At 46.4% G+C, this 23,942-nt stretch overlaps 1 protein-coding gene across 12 annotated transcripts in view; it reads left to right on the top strand.

Moving 5' to 3' along the window:
- tgo (Aryl hydrocarbon receptor nuclear translocator homolog tgo) overlaps positions 1 to 23,942 on the top strand; it is a 434,151-nt gene that overhangs the window by 278,290 nt on the left and 131,919 nt on the right. The gene's annotated exons all lie outside the window — the stretch shown is intronic.

Below are 23,942 nucleotides of genomic sequence, written 5' to 3'. Positions count from 1 at the left end.
TCTCTCTCTCTCTCTCTCTCTCTCTCTCTCTCTCTCTCTCTCTCTCTCTCTCTCTCTCTCTCTCTCTCTCTCTTCCGCTCTTCCTCCCTCCCTTCCTCCCTTCCTCCCGCCCTCCCCTTCTCTCTCTCTTTCTCTATCTCCCCCGTATGTGTGTATATATATATATATATATATATATATATATATATATATATATATATATATATATATATATCTTCCAACCACACCTTTCCCACTCTCTCTCTCTCTCTCTCTCTCTCTCTCTCTCTCTCTCTCTCTCTCATCCCTTATTCTGTGGCGGCTTTGCTCCACCTTCACCTTTCTGCTTCCCTTCCTCCCTTTCTCCCTCCTATTGCTTCTCCTCTTTCCGTACTTCTTTCTCTTCTTCCCTCCTTCCTTTCTCCTCCCCTCCTTCCCCTCTTCCTTTCTCCGTCCCTCCTTCCTTCCCCACTTCCCATCTCGCCTCCTCTTCGTATGCTGCATTGACTCGCATGTTTTATAAAGTCACTATGTAAGGTAAAAAATAAAATAAAATAAAAATGCTGTATAGAAACGCTGGTTGTTGGTAACAACCCCTATCCCTCTGACCCTCCCTCCCTCGCTCCCATCCCATACCCTATCCCCCCCCTCTCCCGACCTTCCCCCCCTCCTTCACTCTTTCTCTCCCCACCTCCCTCCTCACTGTATCTCACCCTATTGCTGGTGTATTGGTGCTCGTGCCCCAGATGCTGGGCTTTACTGTTGTGGCGTTGTACGAAGAGTCCAGGGACTTCCTCCTCCTCCTCCTCCTCCTCCTCCTCCTCCTCCTCCTCCTCTTCCTCCTCGTCCTCCTCCTCTTCCTCCGTCAAACTGTTCCTCGTTTGCTGTGTCTCCTTCAAGTTTATCCTTATTTTCATCCGACAACAACAAAAACACCAACACTATCTCCACCACCGCCTACAACCACCACCATCTACCACCACCATCTACCACCACCACCTACCACCACCACCACCTATCACCACCTGAATTTTTCTCCCGTAGGTGCAGGTAGAGCCGAGCACGGCCCTTGCTGGGGAGTGGGATGGGGGGGGGGGCAATTCGAACACCTGACGGAGTTCACTGCCTCCTTCGGGAGCAGTGCCCTCCCCCTCCCCCCCCCCTCTCTCTCTCTCTCTCTCTCTCTCTCTCTCTCTCTCTCTCTCTCTCTCTCTCTCTCTCTCTCTCTTCCCCTCTTTCTCCCTCTTTCCTCTCTCTCTCTCTCTCACACACACACACACACACACACACACACACACACACACACACACACACACATCTGTTCCTAATCATCGGTTTTTGGCGTGTTTACCTGGATCCTGGATGCTGGAGGGGGTGGGGAGGGGTGTGGAGGGGGAGAGATGGAGGAGGAAAGAAGAGGAAGAATTGAGTTGGTTTATGATTGTGTGTGTGCGTGTATATATATATATATATATATATATATATATATATATATATATATATATATATATATATATGGGTTGGAGATTTTCTCTTATGCACACCTCATTGAAAGTGACGGCTATTTGTGCGCTTGTTATTTTCTCGAGATTATTTTCCTTGTGTCTAACTGGACTTATTCTCTTTTGAAAGGAGGTTTATGACTTCACTACAGTGAAGTCATAAACCTCCTTTTAAAGAATAAATCCATAGTAAGGGATATGGAAAATATTCTTAAGGAAATAACAATTATACAACTAGTCATCACTTTCGAATGAGGTATACATATGTGTGTGTGTGTGTGTGTGTGTGTGTGTGTGTGATTCAAATAGACAAGTGGAATCGCTTAACGACAGCCTGAATAAAGTATATGTAAGCCATGATGTGGCTGCTGTGCAGAGGTGATGTTGTATTCGAGTTTGAGGGCGTTTGTGATGTTCAACATCGTTTGTCGATTTTGGGTGAGAATGCGGCTGAAATCGTCTTGGGATTGAGGTTCGGTGTGGCGAAGGAGGTAATGGGAGGGGGGGGGAGGCGGCGCCGACGGGAACAGGGAGGAAGAGGAGGAGGAAGACAACGAGGAGAAATAGGCAAAACAAGAGGAGGAGGAGGAAGAGGAAGAAGACGACGAGGAGAATTAGAAAAAAGAATAGGAAGACAAGGAAGAAGACGACGAGGAGAATCAGGAAAAAGAAGAGAAGGAGGAAGAAGACGAGGAGAAGCAGGAAAAAGAAGATAATGAAGAAGACAAGGATAATGACGACGAAAAGGAGGAGAAAGACGAAAAAGAAGAGGAGGGGGAAAAGGGAAGGAAGAATATAATGATGCAGGAAATTGAGGATGAAAAAAGGAGGAGGAAAAATATGAAGAGGAGGAGGAGGAGGAGGAGAGCAAGTCCTTGGAACATTGTAGGGCATGTTTAACTCTTACCAACAGACCAACGGACGATTTATTTCTGCCCTTGAATCCTTACTGGTTTGCTTGCTTGCACGTCCGCTCCGCCCCTTTTGCCATTATATGGGCGCCTCTCTCTCTCTCTCTCTCTCTCTCTCTCTCTCTCTCTCTCTCTCTCTCTCTCTCTCTCTCTCTCTCTCTCTCTCTCTCTCTCTCTCTCTCTCTCTCTCTCTCTCTCTCTCTCTCTCTCTCTCTCTCTCTCTCTCCCCTTCCTCCTCTTCTCCCTCCCTCTCTCCTCTTCTCCCTCTTTCTCCCCTTCTCCCTCTCTCCTCCTCTCCCTCCCTATCTCTTCTTCTCCTTCTTTCTCCCTTTCTCCCCTTCTCCCTCTCTCCTCTTCTCCCTCCCTCTCCCCTTCTCCCTCTCTCCCCTTCTCCCTCTCTTCCCTTCTCCCTCCCTCTCCCCTTCTCCCACCCTCTCCCCTTCTCTCTTTCCCTCTACCCCTCTCTCCCTTTCTCTCTCTCCCTCTACCCCTCTCTCCCTTTCTCTCTCTCCTTCTACCCCTCTCTCCCTTTCTCTCTCTCCCTCTCTTCCTCTTGTCCTTCTCCCTTTCCCTCTCTCTCCATGTTTCTTTGTCCGCGGGCAGTCCCTCACCCGGGCCCAACAACGGCCCTCGTGGCCAGTCTGGCGGGCATTTGCCAGGCAGGCAACACTCCTTGGAGTCTCTGGACTCCATATCACTCCAGTGTGGGAGGAGTCTGTTCGTATTGAGATTGGGTTTAGTACTTACGTTGGGGTGGCTGGTGTTGGTTTGGAATTGGGATTTTAATGTTGTTAAGAAGTTAAGTGAGATGGGGACTCCATCACCACCGCGGAGGAGTGCCACAATGGTGATTAAAATCACTTGGCGAAAGCCAGGATAAAAAAAATTCCCCCAGGCATGGAAGGTGTCAAGGGGGGGGGCTGAAAGTGTTAGGGGAGGAGTGGTTGTTGGGGGGGGGATAATTGTCGTTTTGCAGATCTACGTGCAACAACCTTCCCCCCTCTACCCTCCCCGCTCCCCTCCCCTCTCCCCCTCTCGCTGTTGTTTACCTGTCGCGAGTTTGCACATGGGCTCTTTGAAGTGCCCAGTAAGGGGTCACGTGTGTGCTTATCTGCATATCCGGTGTTTGCTGAACTTAATTGTCCTCTGCCGCCATATTGTATTTTTTTTTGCGGCTCCTTGTCTTCCTCCTTCTCGACCTCCTCGTCCTCCTCCTCCTCCACGTCCTCCTCCTTCTCCACGTCCCCCTCCTTCTCCACGTCCCCCTCCTTCTCCACGTCCCCCTCCTTCTCCACGTCCCCCTCCTCCTCCTCCTCCTCCTCCTTGTCCTCGTCCACCTCGTCTTCGTCCTCCCCATCCTCGTCTTCCTCATCCTCCTCTTCCTTCTCGCCGTGTTCTTCTTCCTCCTCGTCCTTCTCCTCGTCCTCGTCCTCGTCCTCGTCCTCCTCGTCCCATGCATTCTGGGGAGCGTCTCGTTTAGCCACTTTCGCTTGTGTTTATTTGTTCAACGCTCGTAAAGGGTATCATGTACCCCAACACGGGGGAAGGGGAAGGGGAAATTTGGAAGGAGGAGGAGGAAGGAGGAAATGAAGTGGTAAAAGGGGGAGAGAGGGGGGGAAGGGGGAGAAGATATTTGGAAGAAGGAAGGGAATTGGTAAGAGGGGAGAAAGGGGGGGGGAGGCGAAAGAACTGTTGGAGAAGGTAACAATCACTTCCGGGAATCAGAGAGAAGTGCGGGACTCGAACCCACAGCTAAGCGAATCCGAATCCAGCACGCTTCCGATAACGCCACTAGCTTACAGTAGTTTTATGACGTAGCGTTTGGATTTGGTGCCCCGAAAATTCGTTAGAACGCGGCCCGAAGATCGTAACTGGAAACGGGAGGTTTGGGGGGGGGGGTTACGTGGAAGAGGCGAGGTTTGTGGAAGTGGTGGGAGGGGCTTAGTCAGGGCTGAAGTGGAACGGAAGGGAAGACTCCACTGAAGGGTTAGTAAAAAGGTGGACTTGGAGGGTGGAGAAGGAGGCTTAGCGTGGAGGAGGAGGAGAAGAAGAAGAAGAAGAAGAAGAACAACAACAACAACAACAACAACAACAACAACAACAACAACAACAACAACAACAACAACAACAACAACAACAACAACAACAACAACAACAACAACAACAACAACAACAACAACAACAACAAGATGCGAAGGAAGTACAACTGGAAGATATACAATTATTAATGTTTTAAGTGCTTGTTATTATGACTTAACATGTTTTGTTCTTAGTTATATTACTTCTTGTCTAAATGTATTTGGATTTTTTTCCTCTCTCTTAAGAAGACCACAGTGGAAATAGATGTCGAATGCTTTTCTTTTTTGTCGTCCTCGCAATATACACATTGTATTTTTATGTCTGTGTATACGATTGCAGAATAAAAACTAAATCAAATAGATGTGTTAGCGGTGGAGTACGAAGAGGCGGGATGTGGGGGAGTTATGTGGAGTTATATGTTACATGGAGTTGTATGAAGCGAACAGCAACAGACCTATTGGTCCATACACGGCTGTTTCGGTACTTAACCTATTATTAATATGATCATCACGACCACCACCATCACAACCGTTATCATCACTAGTTGGAAGAGGATAAGGAGGAAGGAAAAGAGTTGGAGGAAGAGGAGGAGGTGGAGGATGGAGGTAGGAGAGCTGAAATGAATTGCAGAAGGAGGAGTGTTGATGCTCTTCTTGTACTCAAGGTCTTGTAGTACGTCTCCCTCAAGAGTCTATTCCTTACTGTGTAATTTAACAAACGTCTCACTTGTATTGTTATACCTAGAGTGAATCTCTAGTAACTGCGAGATCATACAAATAATTTCCGACAGTTGCCATGGGAATCGAACCTAGCTTGGCATCGAGCTAGTGGATCAAAGGCTTTAACAAGGGTGACGCAAACAATGTCATCATATTAAGACAAAGAGGGCAGGACTTTCGGATATTATTTGCTATTGGTGTGCCTACTTATGGCGGCCCGTCTGTGATCGACGACAGTGCTCCGGTGAGGTGTGATGAGTGTGAGTGAAGTTGGGTGGTGATGCTGAGGTCTTTGTCACTGGTACCAACGGAGGTGACTGTGGAGTCTCTGATTCGAACAGCTTTTCAACCGAAACCCCGGAAGCTGACCAGGAGCGTTTTGCATATATGGATTGTGCCGATGTCTTCGAGGAGGACAGTTTCTGTTGAGGATGGCGGAGGGGAGGAAGAAGAAGAGGAGGAGGAAGACTTTTATTTTTCGTGGTTTCCGACGCTCATACCCGGTCAGACCTCAACTTTGCAAGTTATCCGGAACCGTTCCTACATGAACGCAGGAGACGGTGTCCACGCTATGCCACATCACTGACGATACCCGGAGGAATCTGATTCATCACACACACAGACACAGTGATGTCACCAAGTCACCCCAGGTCTCAGGTGAGCAGCGGTCGGGGGCCATTACTCACGCGGCCAGGATTCGAACGGACGCCGAATTCACCGTGCGGTTATCAGACGTGCACTCTACCAACCGAGCCACGGCGGGCCCCATCAAGGAAGATGGTTTGTGTTGAGGGCGGAGGAGGAGGAGGAGGAGGAGGAAGACGAGGACTGTTTGTAGAGGATGGAGGAGTAGGGAGAGAGGGCTGGGTGGGGTGGGAAGGGGAGGGGGAGGATGTAATGGAGGGAGGAGAGGGAGTGTATTGTTGAGGGTGTAGGTGGAGGGAAGGGAGTGTGTGTGTTGAGAAAGAGGGAGACTGTATGTGGAGGGGGAGGTGTGTGTGCGTGTGTGTGTGTGTGTGTGTGTGTGTGTGTGTGTGTGTGTGTGTGTTAAGGGTGGAGTAGCAACATTGAGACATACAGAGATGTAGAATGGGCTGAGGAGGGAATGGAGGTACTGGTGGGAGTTGGGATGGAGTGGGTGGGAGGTGAGGATGAAAGGGAGTCGTTTGGTGGATTTAAGAGAGTTAATGACAAGACGAGTTGGGAGTATCGAGTATAATGGGGGAGTGAGTGGCTTAGAGTAAGTATTGGAGTTACGATGTTGGAAGTGGGAGTGACCGTTTTGGGAGTGAGAGGGAGTGGAAAGGCTGGTTTGGAGTTTGGGGCATGAGTGGCTTGGAGTATGGGTTGGACTTGATGTTGGGAGTAGGAGGGAGGAGTACAGAGCTTTGTTCGCGTCCCCGGGCGGCTGGGGGAGTTCGGGGAGTGGGGGGGGGACTGGCAGGTTGGGTAGCTGACCTTGGCACAAAAGAGGAGTCTTTGGGATTAAATAGGTTAAGGGGTGGGAGTGGGAGTTAGGAAGAAGGGATACTGTCCCTAGGAGTAGGCAGTGAGTATGGCAAAGGGTAGAAGTGGAAGGGATGGGATGGGAGGGATACGAGGGATTTGTAACCAAGGGTTTCCACGGTAACTGGAAACGAGGGTTAGTTTTCTAACCATGTTAGATAAAGGGGGACATATTTTTCCCATCGATATTATTTCGTCATTGTAGTAATAGTAAGGAAGTTCGCTGGCCGAGCGGGTTAGGGCGTCGTTACTTGCGGCGAAGGTCAAGGGGATGGCGGTTCGAATCCTGCTACCGGCGAAGTTGAACCAAAGGCATGATATCAAATTCCACGCTACAAAGTCCTCTGTAAGTGGCACCGTCCTAGCCTTCCGATAGGGGGAAGTTTGTGACGTTAAACCGTATCATCAGTAATACCATAATGGGGTGGGTGGTGTCCATGTCAAACCTCATCCACACATTGTATATATATATATATATATATATATATATATATATATATATATATATATATATATATATATAATATATATATATATATATATATATATATATATATATAATCCAACACTCCTTACTCACCTCAGGGACGAAGGGGTGGCCCAGGACCCCGACACACCGTTCGGGACAAAGGCAATGCAGCGAGGCACAGCTCTTGTGCAGCAGGAAACGGATGAGGCGATCATCCCTCGGGGCCGCGTCGCCCGTTCGCCACGTCGCCGTTGTCGATTTCTATCCACATGTGGATATCTGAAATTGGCGCCAAATCGCCACGCCGGCGAAGACGCTTGTCGTGTCGTCAATGGGAGATAGTACCTCCTCTGAAAACGACGTCTGCATGCATAGTTCTAGTTTCAAAGGCCTTCTTGCATGAAGATGCTGAAATCTGGGGCGAAGAGGTGAAGCAATATATTACCCACAGTGGCTAAGATTAAGATATATATATATATATATATATATATATTATATATATATATATATATATATATATATATAATATATATATATATATATATATATATATATAATTTTCCTTCAGCTGAAAGGATTTTAGTGCCTACGCTTAACCTGCTTTCATTCATCCTAGAAAGTAGGATGGCTGTGGGATTGGGGAGGATGAAGTGCCATCCCGGGGTGGGAGGGGTTTCTGCGACTCCCTCACAGGCCTAATGGTCCCCCAGAGTTGAATGGAATCGTTTGGCGCCAGCAAGGAGGAAATCCATGCATTGAACCAAACCTTCGCGTAGGCCATTAGTTGTCTGTTGCATTGCAAGGTGGAGCGTACGTGGGGTAGGAAAGTTGGTTTTGTTTGTTTGTTCATTTTTTATTTTTTATTTTTTTCGCCTCCGACCTAGGTATGGACCAAAAGGTCTTTGAACTTGTGTGTGTGTGTGTATGTATATATATAATATATATATATATATATATATATATATATATATACATGTGTGTGTGCGTGCGTGTGTGTGTGTGTATGTGTTATCTGAATAGGGCAACAGGCGATCCTGAGAGGGTGTAAACGTTCACCATGTACGTTTTTGTGTCCGCGCCACGAGAATTTGAACCGGGGTCACGCTCGCGCCACGAAAGAACGCTACCCCTGAGCCACCCGGGGCTCCTCACGGAAGGCACTAAAGGTTAAGGTGAACGAGTGAAGGGTGAGTGGTTGTGGGAGGGGCAGGGGAAGGGAGGAGGAAGTTCAAGATGGGATAATGAGGAGGAGGAGGAGGCGGAGGGTCCTTTGGGCCTTGCGGGTGCCGCTGAATATTGCCTGCTGTGCAGACCCCCCCCCCTCCTTGCATAGAAAAGGACCAAGATATAGATATATATATAGAAGTAGATATAGATTTATTTATCTTTTTGTTTGTGTGCCTCAACTTTAAAGTATTTGTTTGTGTGTGTGTATATATATATATATATATATATATATATATATATATATATATATATATATATATATATCAATAGTATATACGGGCAGGAGATTTTTCTCTTATACATACTTCATTGAAAGTGATGGCTAATAATAAATGCACAATTAGCCATCACTTTCAGTGAAGTGTATATATATATGTGTATATATATATATATGTATATATATATATAATATATATATATATAATAATTATTTACACATACATGCAGTATACAGTATGTACATGGCATGAGTGGGAATCAGATGCTGAGTTTACGTTTATTCCTGATGCTTTCCGAAAAAGCACATTTGCGAAACTAGTCAGGAATAAACTCGGACTAAGACCCCTGTGTTTCCTATTGCCACACACGTCAACCTGTCAGAATGTCTCAGCACACACACACACACACACACACACACACACACACACACACACACACACACACACACACACACACACACACACACACACACACACACACACACACAGGTGTTCAAGTGGATCAAGGGTGATGCAGGCAAGGTCATCATATTAAGACAAGGGCAGGACTCGCTGTAATGGATTTATATTGGACAATTTTAGATTTAAGAAGGAAATAAGCAAGAACTAGTTCACCAGTTAAGTGGTTAACCATTGGAATAGACTTAGTAACCATGTTGTGAATGCTAGAACTATCGGTTGTTTTAAGAAAAGGTTAGACAACTTTATAGATAAGAATGACGGGTGGTAATGGACATGGAACTACCTAGTGTAGGCCTTATGGTCTCTTGCAGTCGCCATTATTCTTATGTAACCCTTTGAGGGCCGCGGGATGGACATTAGTGATTAGTTTTACTTCTCAAAGTTCTCTGGTTTTGACGATGTTGCAACCGATCTTGTGATCGTGGCTGCTTCCATTGTTATGCTCTTATCTTCGGCATTGACACGACTGTGCTTTCCGCCTTGTTTTCTTTATTCCTTTTTTTTATATCATCTGACATTATAGTATATTGTTTTTATTAATTTAGTAATTGGTATTTTTGTAATTTTATTCGTTTATTTTGTTGACATGTTTATTTGTTTATTATACATATTTATCATTCACATCTGTGGGGATGATCTCAAGCCACGCTCTCGTATGCCAGTCCCAGAAAGGGATTCAGAAGTGGAAAGGGTAGGATGAGGAAAAAAAACAAAACAAAAAACAAGGAAAAGTGGACAGAGAATCAACAAAGGAAATCTGTAAAAGAAAGAAAAAAAGATAAATGGAGTGAATCCTGTCACTGCATAGGGGGGGGGGGGTCCGCAGAGAGTCGGGATTCGGGAGATGGTTAGTGTAAATGTTAGTGGAGAGATAGATTTTAGTGAACAAGGGGGATAAACGGGATAAATATCACGAAATGGAGTTTGTTTTGAACTCTCTCTTTCCTGGCCTTATTAGAGCCCAGGTAATTTGTCGTGTGTAATGTGTATGTGGAGAGAGAGAGAGAGAGAGAGAGAGAGGGGGGGGGCAAACCACGCTTTTGGATGTGAATTCCCCCTCCCTCACCCACCCCATACCAAGCCGAATAAAACAGCCCCCCCCCACGCACACACTCACAATCCCCACTCCTCACCTCTCCGCACCCCCTGTGCAAAACTTTGTAAATTAAGCTATAGGGTTGAATGCACTGATAACAATGGGCACCTTTGTATAGCTACACAATATACAGGGTGGTCCAAAAATTCGTGGTACCTGGACATGTACTTGAATACAGGAACTAGTGTTCAGAATTGTGGTTTCTAACTTTGGGACTTTGAACACAAAGTCTGTGAACATTTATTAACTTTTCAGTGTTATTGTTGTTATACAGAGATGGGTTGATTTTGACTTGTGTATCCAGACTTTTGCCCCGCCCTGTACTGTCTGGACAAAGGGGCGGGGTAGGTGCGGGCGTAGGTACACTTCCGGGCAGGTAAGATGATGGCCGAGGGAGGAGGAGGAGGAGGAGAAGGAAGAGGAGGAAGGGCAGCAGCAGGAGTAAGAAGAGGAAGAGGAGGAAGGGGAGGGAAGACAGCGGTAGGAGCAGGAGGAGAGGAGGAGGAGGAGAAGGAGGAGGGGCAGCACAAAGAGTAAGAGGAGTAAGGAGAGGAAGAGGAGGAGGAGGGGCAGAGAGAGGAGCAGGAGTAAGAAGAAGAGGAGGAGGAGGAGGAGTAGGAGTGGCACAGGCAGCAGCAGGAGTTAAGAAGAGAAGGAAGCGGAGGAGGAGGAGGAGGAGGAGGAGGAGAAGGGACAGAAGCAGAGTCCAGAGGCAGGAACAAGAGGAGTGGGAGGAGTAATCTGGTCTGGTCTTGTCTGGTCTTGGGACGACAAGTAGGGGGAGGGAGGGAGGGAGTGGAAATTGATTAGCGTGGAGTAGAAAGACGGATGGCCAAGAGGAAAAGAGAGCAAATTGAATTAGTTTCGTGCGTGCGTGTGTGTGTGTGTGTGTGTGTGTAGGTGTGTGCGTTTATGTATGTCTGCGTGTGTGTATGTGTTCGTGTGTGTGTGTGTGTGTGTGTGTGTGCAGGTGTGTGCGTGTATGTGTCCGTGTGTGTGTGTGTGCGTGTATGTGTGTGTGTGTGTGTGTGTGTGTGTGTGTGTAGATTTGTCCGTGTGTATTTGATAATAATAATTGGTTTACTGAGCTAACAGCGATAGAGATACACTGAAAGTATATAATTTGTGTAAATTTAAAACAAATCTTTTTATGTGTGTTCGTAGAAGTGTAAGCTTTGTGAGTGTGTGTATAGATGTGTACATGTGTTTAGATGTGTGTGTGTGTGTGCACGTGCGCGCGCGAACCTCGTGTGGTATTGTTAATGTTTGTGTATGTTTGCATTTACTAATATCTACATGAAAAGAATTCATGAGTTCCAGTCCCTTTGTCCCAGTTGGTGTGTGTGTGTGTGCGCGCGTGTATGTGTGTGTGTGTGTGTGTGTATGTGTGTGTGTGTGTAATAGAGTGTGTGAGCGAGTGTGACAAAAGGCTTAGGAAGGAAGAGAGGAGTACAAGGGTGAGATGAGTTTGGGAGAGTGAAAGTGGGGATGTTAGCTGAGTGTGGGGGGGGGGAGTGGGGAAGGCGTTGGACCGATTCGGGGAGTGGTGGGGGAGTGTCTGGTTGTAAATGGGCGTAGCCCGCATCTGGTAGGCGAAATGGGCGCTGACGGGACCTCATCCCGGGAGAGAACAAGAACTGTGTGTGTGTGTGTGTGTGTGTGTGTACTGTATATATATATATATATATATATACACACACACATGTATACACACATTTATCAACCACAATTCACTTTAATTCTAAGCCATCAACATCAAGAAACTCTAGAAGGCATACATGCAGAAATCTGCAAAATCAGAGGGAGGGACGTCAGAGGGAATTACCTTTTCAACAACACCCTCTTCCCCAATTGAAGGTTGCAGTCCCGATGGGCTGGCATTCGGTCTCCGAGCCCAAGATATCGCCGTGGCATCATCGTCAGTATTCCTTTTAGCTTTTCACGCCCTACACTCACACAGACGGACAACATTCCAAAGTGTTGTCATCAATTGTTATGATACAAATTTCTTGGAAGACCTTGACGGCTGCCTCAAAGGGGGAAAATAAAAACAAGATATAAGTAATATGTGAAATAAGACAAGATGGGGATGAAAAAAAAATCCGTCAAAATCGGGTTTGTGTTTAGTACTGTGATTTATTTATTTTAGTGTGTGTGTGTGTGTGTGTGTGTGTGTGTGTGTGTGTGTGTGTGTGTGTGTGTGTGTGTGTGTGTGTGACTGAAAGAGACGGCAAATGGAGAGGGAACAACAACAATGAAGCATTCGGGTTGTTTTGACTACATCTCAGCAGGAGATGTAGGAGGTGGAGGAGGAAGAGGAGGAGAAAGAAGTCTTTTAATAGAAGGTCTTCTTCTTTCGTCGTCTTCTTCATCCTTTCTTCTTTTATCTTGCTTCTTTTCTTTCTGCTGCTGCTGCTGTTCGCCCTCCTCCTCCTCCTCCCCCTCTCCTCCCTTCTTCCTCTTCCCACTCCTCCTCCCCCTCCTTCTCTTTTCCTCTTCCCACTCCTCCTCCCCCTCCTCTTCCCCCTCCTCCCCTCCTCTTTCCCCTCATCCTCTCCCCTTTCCCCTCATCCTCTCCCCTTTCCCTTCCTCACCTCCTCTTCCTACTCATCCTCCCCTCCTCTTCCTCCTCCTCCTCCTCCCCTCCTCCTCCTCCCCTCCTCTCCTCCTCCTCTCTTCCCCCTCCTCTACCTCCTTCTCTTCATCCTCTTCATCCTCGCCCTCCTCCTCCACACACTCCCTGCAAGGATTGTCAACTGTTCAACCCTACGGAGATGAATGTCGAGGCCATCCTCGGGTTCTGGAGGGGGTGGTGGGGGGGAGGAGCGGCAATCGGTACGAAAGGTGCTCCATTTATTTATCGATTTGCTTGTTTACTCGTTTATTATTTATTCAATAACTTCAATTTAATGCCATACATGTCAGATGTTGTGCCATGTCGGATGACTTTATTCAGTACAGGAAAAGGGTTTTAGTTATTCGTTTATTTGAATATATTTTATACATACACAATTATATATTGTATGTATGTACTGTATATATATATATATTATATATATATATCTTATATATATATATGTATATATATACACATATACATATATGATTATATATATATATATTATATAATATTTATATAATATATATATAATAAATATATATATAATAATATATATATATATATATATATATATATATATATATATATATATATATATATACAAACAGTGTGGATCTGCGTGGCGGCCCTTGTATTGAAGTGGTTCATTACGTAACATGGTTGGTAATTAAAAGTCGGGGCGCGCTCCTTATCTCGCAGATCATCTCGATTGCAGCTGAAGGTCACCTCGTATCTTTCTCTATTTTCGGAATTCAACGATGTGAAGAGAGAGAGAGATAGGGAGTGAGAGAGAGAGAGAGAGAGAGAGAGAGAGAGAGAGAGAGAGAGAGAGAGAGAGAGAGAGATAGGGAGTGAGAGAGAGAGAGAGAGAGGAGGGGTAGGAGAAAGGGAGGGAGAAAGAGAGAGCGAGAGAAAGGGTGGGGGAGGAGAGAGAGGACGGGGAGAAAGGGAGGGAGGGAGAGAGGGGGACAAAGAGAGGGACAAAGAGAGAGTACAAAAAGAGAGTACAAAAAAGGAGGGGGAGAGAAACCTGTGTTATGGGTATGAGCACATGTGTCCCATGTTTGTATGTATGTAGAGTATGTGTACAGTTTATACACTCTCTAAACACCCTCCCCTCCCTCCCTCCCCCCTCCTCCTCCACCCTCTCTTCCTCCCTCCCTTCCCCTACTCCTCCTCCCTCCCTCCCTCCCTCTTTCTGTATATGTATACTGTATGTCCTTCTCTGTTGTCCATCTTCGTCTTGGCCAGTTGGTTTGTTCTTCCTTGTCGTGTCTAAGTCGCGTCGCCCTAGAAGACCCGGACAGCAGCAGCAGTAGGTCATTTCCCGAATGCCGGACATCTATGTGTATGTGTATGTATATATACATATATATATATATATATATATATATATATATATATATATATATATATATATATATAAAAGAGAGAGAGGGGGGTGGCTCTTGTGATGCCTTGTTCTAGATTCAGCATGGTTAAGTGAAGAGATAGGATGAAGTGATGGTAAATAGGTGCTCACGTGGTTAGGTGGATAAAAGGGGAATGATAAGTGTAGCTAGGGTGGAAGGGTGGATAGGTAGTTTGGTGATGGGATGAAGGTAGATGCGTGGACAGGTAGATAGGTAGTTTGTTGAAGGGATGAGGGTAGATGCGTGGACAGGTAGATGGGTAGGTCGTTAGGTTGCGTGAGTGCAGAGCCGCCTGTTAATTATCTTTCGGACTAAGGCGACATCGATTCGTCTCTTCAGTCCTAGACGAGCTTCTGCTCCCATTTTCTCCTCATCTTCCTCCTCCTCTTCCTCCTCCTCCTCCTCCTCCTCCTCTTCCCCTCTTCCTCCTCCTCCTCTTCCTCTTCTTCCTCCTCGTTCTCCTCTTCCTCCTCCTCTTCCTCCTCTTCCCCCTCTCTTGTTCCTTATACCTCCTCTTCCTCCTCCCCACTCCTCTTCCTCCTCCTCCCCTCTATCTCCTCCCCACTCTCCTCCTCCTCATTCTCTTTCTCCAGTTCCTCCTCCCCCTCTCTTCCCCCCTCCTGTTCCTTATCCTCGTCTTTCTCCTATTCCCCGTCCCCCTCTTTCTCCTCCTCCTCCCTCTCTCCTCTTCCTCTTTCTTCCCTAACCCTTCATCGTCCTCTTCTTTCTCTTCTTCCTCTTCTTAATCCTTACCTTCCTCTCTCTCATATTCACTTTTCACCTCTTCCTCTTCCTCCTCTTCTTAATCCTCATCCTCACTTTCTCCTCTTTCTTATCATCATCATCATCATCATCATCATCATCATCATCATCCTTCTATTCACGTGACCAAGTCTTCATCCTATTTATATTAATTGATTAATTAATTTATTTATTTATCTAACTTCTTAGCATCCTATTTATATTAACTGATTAATTAATTAATTAATATATTTATTTATCTATTCTAACTTCTTAGCAACCAAAAGAAAACGGAAACGTTCCATTCGGTGTTTAAGGGATCAACCGAGATGGTGGTCGCCATGGAAACGAATAGAATAACCTGACGATAGACGGAGCCAGGCATGGAAGGAGACGGAGGAGGTGGGGGGTGGGGAGGCGTTGGCCGGAAGGAGCAGAAGTGGGCAAACCACATTTCGTTAACATGTTTTCTCGATGGTCCGACAGGGTGAGGGGGGGGGGCATTCCTGGATTGTTTGTTTAGCTGGCGAGTGGTTGTGGGGTTGTTTTTTAAATGCCTCCCCCCTTCTATTACGTTTCTCTTTCGTTACTTCTTCTTCGTTACTTATTATTTATCTTCTTATTCTTCGATACTTCTTTCTCGTCCTCCTCCTCTTCTTCCTCTTCTTCTTCTTCCTCTTCTTCATTTTCTTCATCCTCTTCTTCAACGTCTCGCTCTTCTTCCTCTTCTTCCTCATCTTTTTTCCTCTTTTTCAACGTCTTCTCGTTCTTCTTCCTCTTCTTCCTTTTCCTCGTCTTCTTCATCCTCCTCTCTTTCTTCCTTTTCCTGACATCTGTTTTTCCTCCGCTTCCTCCTTTTCCTCACTCTATCACCATTTCCACCTCCCCCTCCTCCTCCTCCTCCTCCTCCTCTTCTTCTTCCCTTGATAGGATAGAGTGAAGAACAAGGAAGTTGATGGATTTTTTAAAGCTTCAAATATAAGAACAAGGAAGTTGGTCACTTGCAAGTAAAAACTTTCAACTGATGACTTTAAGTGCGAGAACTCCCTGGGTGAGGCTCCTCTTCCTCCTCCTCCTCCTCCTCCTCCTCCTCCTCTTTCCCTCCTTTTCCTCCTCCTCCTTTTCCTTTTCCTTCTCCCTCCTCCTCTTCCTCCTCCTTTTCCTCCTTCCTCCATCTTCCTCTTCCTCATCTTTCTCCTCTTCCTCCTCTTCCTCATCTTTCTCTTCTTCCTCCTCTTCCTCTTTTTCCTCCTTTTTCCTCCTCTTTCTCCTCATCCTCTTCCTCATTTTTCCTCATTTTGCTCCTCTTCCTCTTCCATTTCCTCCTTTTCTTCTCCTTTTCCTCCTCCTCTTCCTTCTCCTTTTCTTCCTCTTCCTTCTTTTCCTCCCCCTTTTCCTCTTCATCTTCTTCCTACTCCTCTTCCTCCTCCTTCTCCTCCTCCTCTTCCTCCTTCCCCGGCCTCAAGGACAAGTCGTAGTGAGTGCTACGATGGCGGATGGATTACCTAACGAATGGATGAAGGAGAGTGGGGTTTGGAGGGGAAGGAGGGTGGATGAGGATGGATGAGGGTACCAAACGGGGGAAAGGGGCTACCCTCACCCCCTTTTTTTTTTGGAGGGGGGGGATAGTTTTTGGACCAAATAGGAGTGAAGTAACCCAATTGGGAAAGGGGAGGAGGAGGAGAAGGGAGAGGGAAGAGGGAGGAATGGAGGTTTGGAAAAGGAAGGAGGAAGGAAAAGAAAGGAATAATAGGGGGAATTAGGGAGAAGAAATAAAGGACGGGAAAGGGGTAAGGGGAAGGGAGGGAAGCGTCTGGTGGAAGGAGGGAAGGGGAAGGCGTAAGGAGGGGGAAGGGGAGTGGAGGGGAAGGTGGAGGGATGGAGGAGACTAAGGAGCTTCTCCGGATTAATTTCCGGCGATTGGGGCCTCTGCCATGATGAAGGGGATAGTTTACCTACTTTTGGGGGAGTGGGGGGGATAATGGGATTGCATGTAGGGGAGCCATAGGGATGATAGAGTGGGGATAGGGGAGGTGTGGGGGCCTCGTCTTTGTACTAGGGGGAGGTTAGGGGAGGGTGCATAAGGGGTATAAGGGGGTTGGGTTAGGTCGTAGGGTGGTTAAGGGTTGGGTTGGGTTGGAACGGGTATCGTGGACTCTCCCCCCCCCCTCTTATTTGTCTTGGTCAAACATTGTTTATAACGTGTTAAGGTAAAAATAATTATGATATATAATTAGTATAATAATCATTATTAATATTTTTATTATTATTATTGTTATTATTGTTACTATTATTGTTGTTCTTAGATTTTTTCCAGCGCGGTAGTATACTAGTTATGTCCTTATTTTTGAATAACGTAGGTTTGTTTTTCGATGGATATATTCGTAAATTGCTTACGTGTGTGTGTGTGTGTATTCGCGATTGCCGGGTAGAGGGAGCGGCTACGGCCGTAGTGATGCAAGAACTGTGTAGTGATTAGTAATCTCCTCAGGTAAACAAATTATTCTCGGAAGACTCGAAGGGACTAGAGGGGAGGATACCTAGGAAAAGACAAATCAAAATTACCGAAAGAAAAATATAAAAGTAAATAAAAGTTCGCTTTCAAAGTAATGTGGGCTGAGAGAGAGAGAGAGGTTGATTGGAGAGGTAGCAATTTATTTACTGAATAATCTAATATCCCAAGATATGTCATTGTGGTCATCTTTGGATATTATCACAAATACCCTTGGGAGTCACCCGTTTGTTATTATAGAACAGCGTCCATCCTAATCCTGCATTTTTTAATACCAAAGAAAACAAGAAAATACCTCTGTTGACATTACCTCTAGCCCTACTCTATCCTTTCATCTGCGGGAGGACGCTTCCAGAATTGAATAGAATCGCCTGTTGTTAACCAGAATAAAGCTAAACGTGTCATATATTTCTGGAAGGTTGTTAAGTTGAACCCTCGCTACCGCTCGAATACCACACATCGCCTGGTATTTGTGCGGAAATGGTTAACGAGCCATCGGTATATCGATGGAGACTTTCATCATGCGAAGGTGCGTTAGCAGGGATCTCCTCTGCCTCAGTCCTCAGTAGTTCCTTTGTATGCAGGACCTTGATTGTCCTTGGCTTTTCACGGACAAAATGGTCGCTGGTCGCCTTCGTTTTGTTCTTTTTCCATCTTGGTCTTCCCTGTTTTCTACTCCATCTCCATCTTTTCTTCTTCTTCTTCTTCTCCCCTTCCTCTTTTTCTACCCCCTCATCTTGATCTTGCCCTTCACTTTCTAGTTCTCCATCATCTTCATTTTCTTCTGTTCCTTCTCCATCTTCTCGCTTTTCTTCTTGTTCTTCATTTCCTTTTCTTTCATCTTATTCTTCTCATTCTTTTTTTCTTTCATCTCCTTATTTTTCTTCTTCATCTTCCTCCTCTTCGTCCTCCTCTCTCTCGTCCTCCTCCTCGTTCTCCTCCTCATCATCATCCTCTTTCTCCTCCTCCTCCTCCTCCTCCTCCTCCTCCTCGTCCTCTTCCAAAAGCCGAATCCGGCTGAGGAATCCGGAGCTTCTTGGCTCTTGAAGACTCTTCTTGATGCCTGAGTGGCAGCCATGTTGTTGGTATGCGTTGGAGGATCGGCCCCTGACGTTTGGAATGTTGGCGTAAATATGTGTTAGGTGTTGTTGTGCTGTTCCTTCTCTTATCACAGCCAAGTGGGGCGATGAGAGGGTGGGGTGAGGTGAGGTGGGGGGTTTCTGTCCCGGAGATGGGGGGGGGGTTCTCTTTCACTCTCTTCTCCCCCATATTGGAGAAAGAGTTCCTACTACTTCAGTTTTGGGATTATTGGAGCAGGTCAGGGCCTCTGCTTAGGAATGAAAATGAGGGCGAAGAAAAGTGTTACTCGGGTCACCAGGTTGGGTACTCGTAGGCCCTGACGCCAGTCAAACATATGGTGACCTCATGCACGAGAATTGTTGTTCTTGCATTTTCATCGGCCTGAACTGGGCCAGACAGAATCGACCCTTGTTATCGCTTTGCCTTCAAGCTGGCCGCTTAGTTTTCTTTAAGAAAAAAAAATCACCTTTTCGATTCCCCGTGAAATTGTACTCTAGAATGAAGTTTGAGGAAGAAAACATGGCTAAACTTTTTTGCATCGAATGAGAACCTTGGTTTTCTCTCTCTCTCTCTCTCTCTCTCTCTCTCTCTCTCTCTCTCTCTCTCTCTCTCTCTCTCTCTCTCTCTCTCTCTCCCCCCCCCGTACCCCGAATTTCAGGTCACCATCCAGCAGCACTTAGGAGAGCCTCAACACGAAATCGGCACCAGGCTGTCAATGGCTCAATATGCAAATACCGCACGGAAGACGCAGATCACCTGATAGTGCACTCTCCTTTATACCAGACAACAACACGAGATTTCTCCACAGAACCGATGGCCGTGCCCCGCTTCCAGGGGGCCGCGGGTGTCGTGCAAGGGAATCGGGGCAGTGTATGTGTGTGTGTGTGTGTGTGTGTGTGTGTGTGTGTGTGTGTGTGTGTATGTATGTGTATGCATTCGCAGACTAACGAAAATAGATATATATTTCTGATTATTTATTCTATCACAATTGACGAGAATCTCAGCCATAAGATGATTGAATTCAGATTACCTAGAATTTGAAGATAAGCTGCCTTAAGAGAAGAGTAATAGTGATATAGCCAATAACGATGGTAATGAAAATAATGATAATAGTAACAACGATGATAACAGTAATGGCCTCGATGCCTAGGGGGTGGGTAAACTCTGCTCCCCCCGCCAACCCTACTCCACCCTCGATCCACCCTCGCTCCCTCTCTCCCAATCCACCTCCTGGCGGCACTTGTTGGGAATGCAGTGCGAGTAGCCAAGCCGCCTGTTTGGTTCGGGAGCGTCATTCAAACCCGTTTGGGGTAACCTGCTTCCACGTGGCGGGTATGTAGTGTAAGAAGAGGTTTTGCCCTAATTCTTCTCTCTCTCTCTCTCTCTCTCTCTCTCTCTCTCTCACACACACACACACACACACACACACACACACACACACACACACACACACACACACACACACACACACACTGAATCTCGTATGAATGCACACACACACACTCATATTTTAAATTATGAATGATAATTAGAGAGTAAGAGACGACCTCGCGAGTCGTGCTCTTTTTTTGTTATACGAGAAACTATAGTTAGGGAAATTAAGTGAATTACACACACACACACACACACACACACACACACACACACACACACACACACACACACACATACACATACATGTACAAACCTCCAGTTCTTTGTACGATACTACATTTTTACAGGACTCCTCCCGACGCCATGATAATAGAGAGAGGAGGAGAAGGAGGAAGGGGAGGAGGAAGAGACTGATTTGAAGAGTGGAAAGATGATTGGGTGCTTGCCCGCGTTCCCATGTGACCCAACAAGGCTGGCCGCCGCCGCCGCCGTCGCCGCCAACCGCCAGCCAGCCAATCACCAGCATCGTAGAGACATTTCCATGTTCGATCTATCTCAGTCTGGATTTCTTCTTCCATTGGTTTAGTCACATAATCACATAAATACTTTATTGTTATAATACGTCACTTATGTATGTATGTGTATGATATATATATATATATATATATATATATATATATATATATATATATATCACACACACACACACACACACACACACACACACACACACACACACACATACTTTTTACGTAAAGTAGTACTGTTCGTGTTGGTAGAGCAAGTTTTTCGTTTTCTTGTGTATTGTTACTAGCACTGGGGGGTGGGTAGAAATGTCATGGGGGGGGACCTGCTGGTTCGTGAGGTGTGGGCAGGATGGCAGTTTAGTATGGTGGCAAGATGGCACGTTGGAATGGTGGTAGGGGCAGTATTATGGCCAAGGAGGAGGGGGGATGGGGGTAAGGTGGACGATGGGGGGATAGGGGGGGAAGGGAACGTGTGCGGGCAGGGTGCCCGCATCTTAGCGGGCTTTGGGCGGGCACAGAAAATCAGAGGGGGGCGGGGGCGGGTTGGGAGCGGTTTTGGGGGGATAAGGGGGGGAGGAGGGATTGGTAGGAACCGACGGATTTAAGATGGCAGTAAGATAGCATTAGTGTCTTGTTTGTGGCCGCGGGAAACGGGAGGAGGCGGAGGTGGCCCGTCACTATGAGAAATCATTAAGAACCTTCGGGGAGCCTACTGCCAAAGGAGAGGAACTGTGTGGATGTCTGCAGGTCCAGAGTACCATGCTGTGAGAACTTTGCTCTCGGTGATGTATAAACACACACACACACACAAGTTGTAAATATATATATATATATATATATATATATATATATATATATATATATATATATATATATATATATATCTATATATATATTATGAAAAAGGTGGAAGAAATCACTGGTCTAGATCGGAGTCCCGAGTTTCTTCCTGACCTGTTTCGCTTTATACGCTTTTTCAGAGGAAGAAGCGTACAGCGAAACCGGTCAGGAATAAAATCAGAACTCAGATCACCCGTGACTTCTTCCACTCTTCTCAACATGTCACAGTGTCTCAATATATATATATATATATATATGTGTGTGTGTGTGTGTGTGCTTGTGTGTGTGTGTATGTATGTGTGTGTGTGTGTCTGTAAAAAAACAAGAGGGCAGGACTAATAGCGTCTTTTTTATTTTATTTTATTTATTTATTTATTTTTTTTCGTTTTCTTTAGATGGATGGATGGATATGATAAGGCCGACGACCATTAAGACTGACGATAGCAGCGCCAGTGGTTCTCGGGACCCCTTCGTCACTTGACGAGGGGAGCGGGGTGTCACGGAAGTGAATACACACCGTCACACCATGGCGGTGGAAACCAGACTCTCTCTCTCTCTCTCTCTCTCTCTCTCTCTCTCTCTCTCTCTCTCTCTCTCTCTCTCTCTCTCTCTCTCTCTCTCTCTCTCTCTCTCTCTCTCTCTCTCTCTCTTTATTTATTTATTTTTATCCTTATTATTATTATTATTTTTTTTTTTACCCGGGATAGAAGGGCTCTCTTGAGATGGTTTTCCGCACCCTGTCAACGTCGTAGGGGATGGTAGTCAATATTCAGATGAATAAAATCGCATGGGGGGTCGGGCCAGCAGATGGGGTGGAAGGAGGAGCGAGAGCCCTGGCACTCGAGGTGAGCCTTCGTAATGGGAGGAATGCCATTGTTTATTCAGGCGATCGTCAGCGCTATCAGGCGCCAGCTGACGCGATGGCAATAAAGATATCAGCTTCTTCACTAACGAGGGGACTGTGTGCCACGGAGATGAATGAAATCGCCTGACGGCAGCCAGAAGAAAGAGGTGAAGGAGAGTCCTGTAGGGAGGAAACTGAAATGGTGAATGGTAGATGGCGCTGTGAAAGATATTGTGGAGGCGGTAAAAGAGAGGGAGGGTTACTGACTGAATGCCACGAGATGGGAAGCGTGGAAGAGGGAAACCAGACAGAAGGTGGAGAGACGAGATAGAGAAGTATGCAGGGGTGGTGTGGCAGAGGTTGCCGCGGTCGTGTGAGCCGTGGGATGCTATGAAAGAGGCCTTTGTTCAGCAGTGAACTCAGGATAGCTGATGGATTGATAGTGATCGAAGCTGGTGATCGTACTCTCAGTCATGGTTTTGCTTTTGTGCCCACGTTCGGACCTGATCAACGTCACAGGTATGGCAATATATCATTAAATGGTCAACTATTTCTCCTATTTTCATAAACTGGTCAGGTTTGGGTGGATATGGTGGTGGTAGTAGTAGTAGTAGTAATAGTAGTGGTAGTAGTAGGGATAGTTATCCCTTACCTTTGCCAAGAAAAGAAACAAAGGCATACAAGAACGACCGCCGTCGTCTATAGGTTATGGAACGTTCATGTGGACGAGACTTCTAGAAGAAAATACATGAGAAAAATCGCCACTTCCTGCGGGTCACTCTCGTCTTGTGATTTCCTGAGTTCAGGATTTCGTGGACGTCCGAGATCGAGAAAGATCTTTTCGCTGCGCTTGTTGGAGGATGTGGGGAGGCGGAACGTCTTACCTAAACCGTTTAGCCATAAGCTGACGCCCTTGCCTGGGCTGCGGCCGGGTCGTGTTGGGTTGGGTTTGGATTTGGGTAGGGAGGGGGGACGAAAGGGAAGGATCTCACAGAGGGTCCCATAGCGTCACGGGACTCGCCCGGACGTACGTCCCGTCTGTGTCTCTGACTTGTACGTGTCCGTCCTTCCGTCCGTCCGTAGCAGTTCTTCGCCCCTGATATGTACGTGATTTGTGTTGTGTGTGTGTGTGGGGGGGGGGTGATCTGTGGGCCACAGGCTTATAGCTTCATCGAATTGTGGGCTAACCTGGGTCGACCCCCGCAAAACGGTGATAGCATAACCTATGCATAGCCCTTAATCCTTGTTGTCATATGCAACTGGTGCGCTTGGAGGGGTGGATTCAGACTTGGAAGGGGTCTCGATCAACGCAGACTCCAGTTCAGACCTGTGCCCCCTACCGAGGTTTGTTTAGAATGGGAAGGTGCCTGCATGGGAGCCTGCTCGTAGAAACTGTGGATATTAGTGGCGGCGTGTGTTTAGAGTCCCTTTATACAGAGTTGCGAAATGACGATGCGATAGATAACCCAGGGAGCCATTTTGTGGCAAAATATTCGCTCGCGCTTACTGTTTGTTCTTGCTATTGATTCTTCGAACTTAGTGTTTTAGTTCTCTGAATATGCCTGTTTTGTTGTGCATACGGATCTACCAACAGTCCCTATATACAGGGTTGCGACAAGTCCGGACACACCGCCATTTTGTGGCCATTCTGCCCATTTGTCGTAGCTTTATAAAGGGACTGCGTGTGAGTGAAGCTACGCGTCCCCACTGCGTATCCTCCTAATTGATTGTGATGCCAAGTGGCCGTCGCCACCATTCTTTGGCACTCGTTGGGAGGTCTTCTTGTCACCCAGACAATTGTGGTAATAGGAAGGTCATTGTATC

Source organism: Oratosquilla oratoria, chromosome 24 (assembly GCF_046742065.1).
Source record: "Oratosquilla oratoria isolate Oo_2021 chromosome 24, ASM4674206v1, whole genome shotgun sequence".
Lineage (NCBI taxonomy): Eukaryota > Metazoa > Arthropoda > Malacostraca > Stomatopoda > Squillidae > Oratosquilla > Oratosquilla oratoria.
This window is presented reverse-complemented; position numbering and strand designations above follow the sequence as displayed.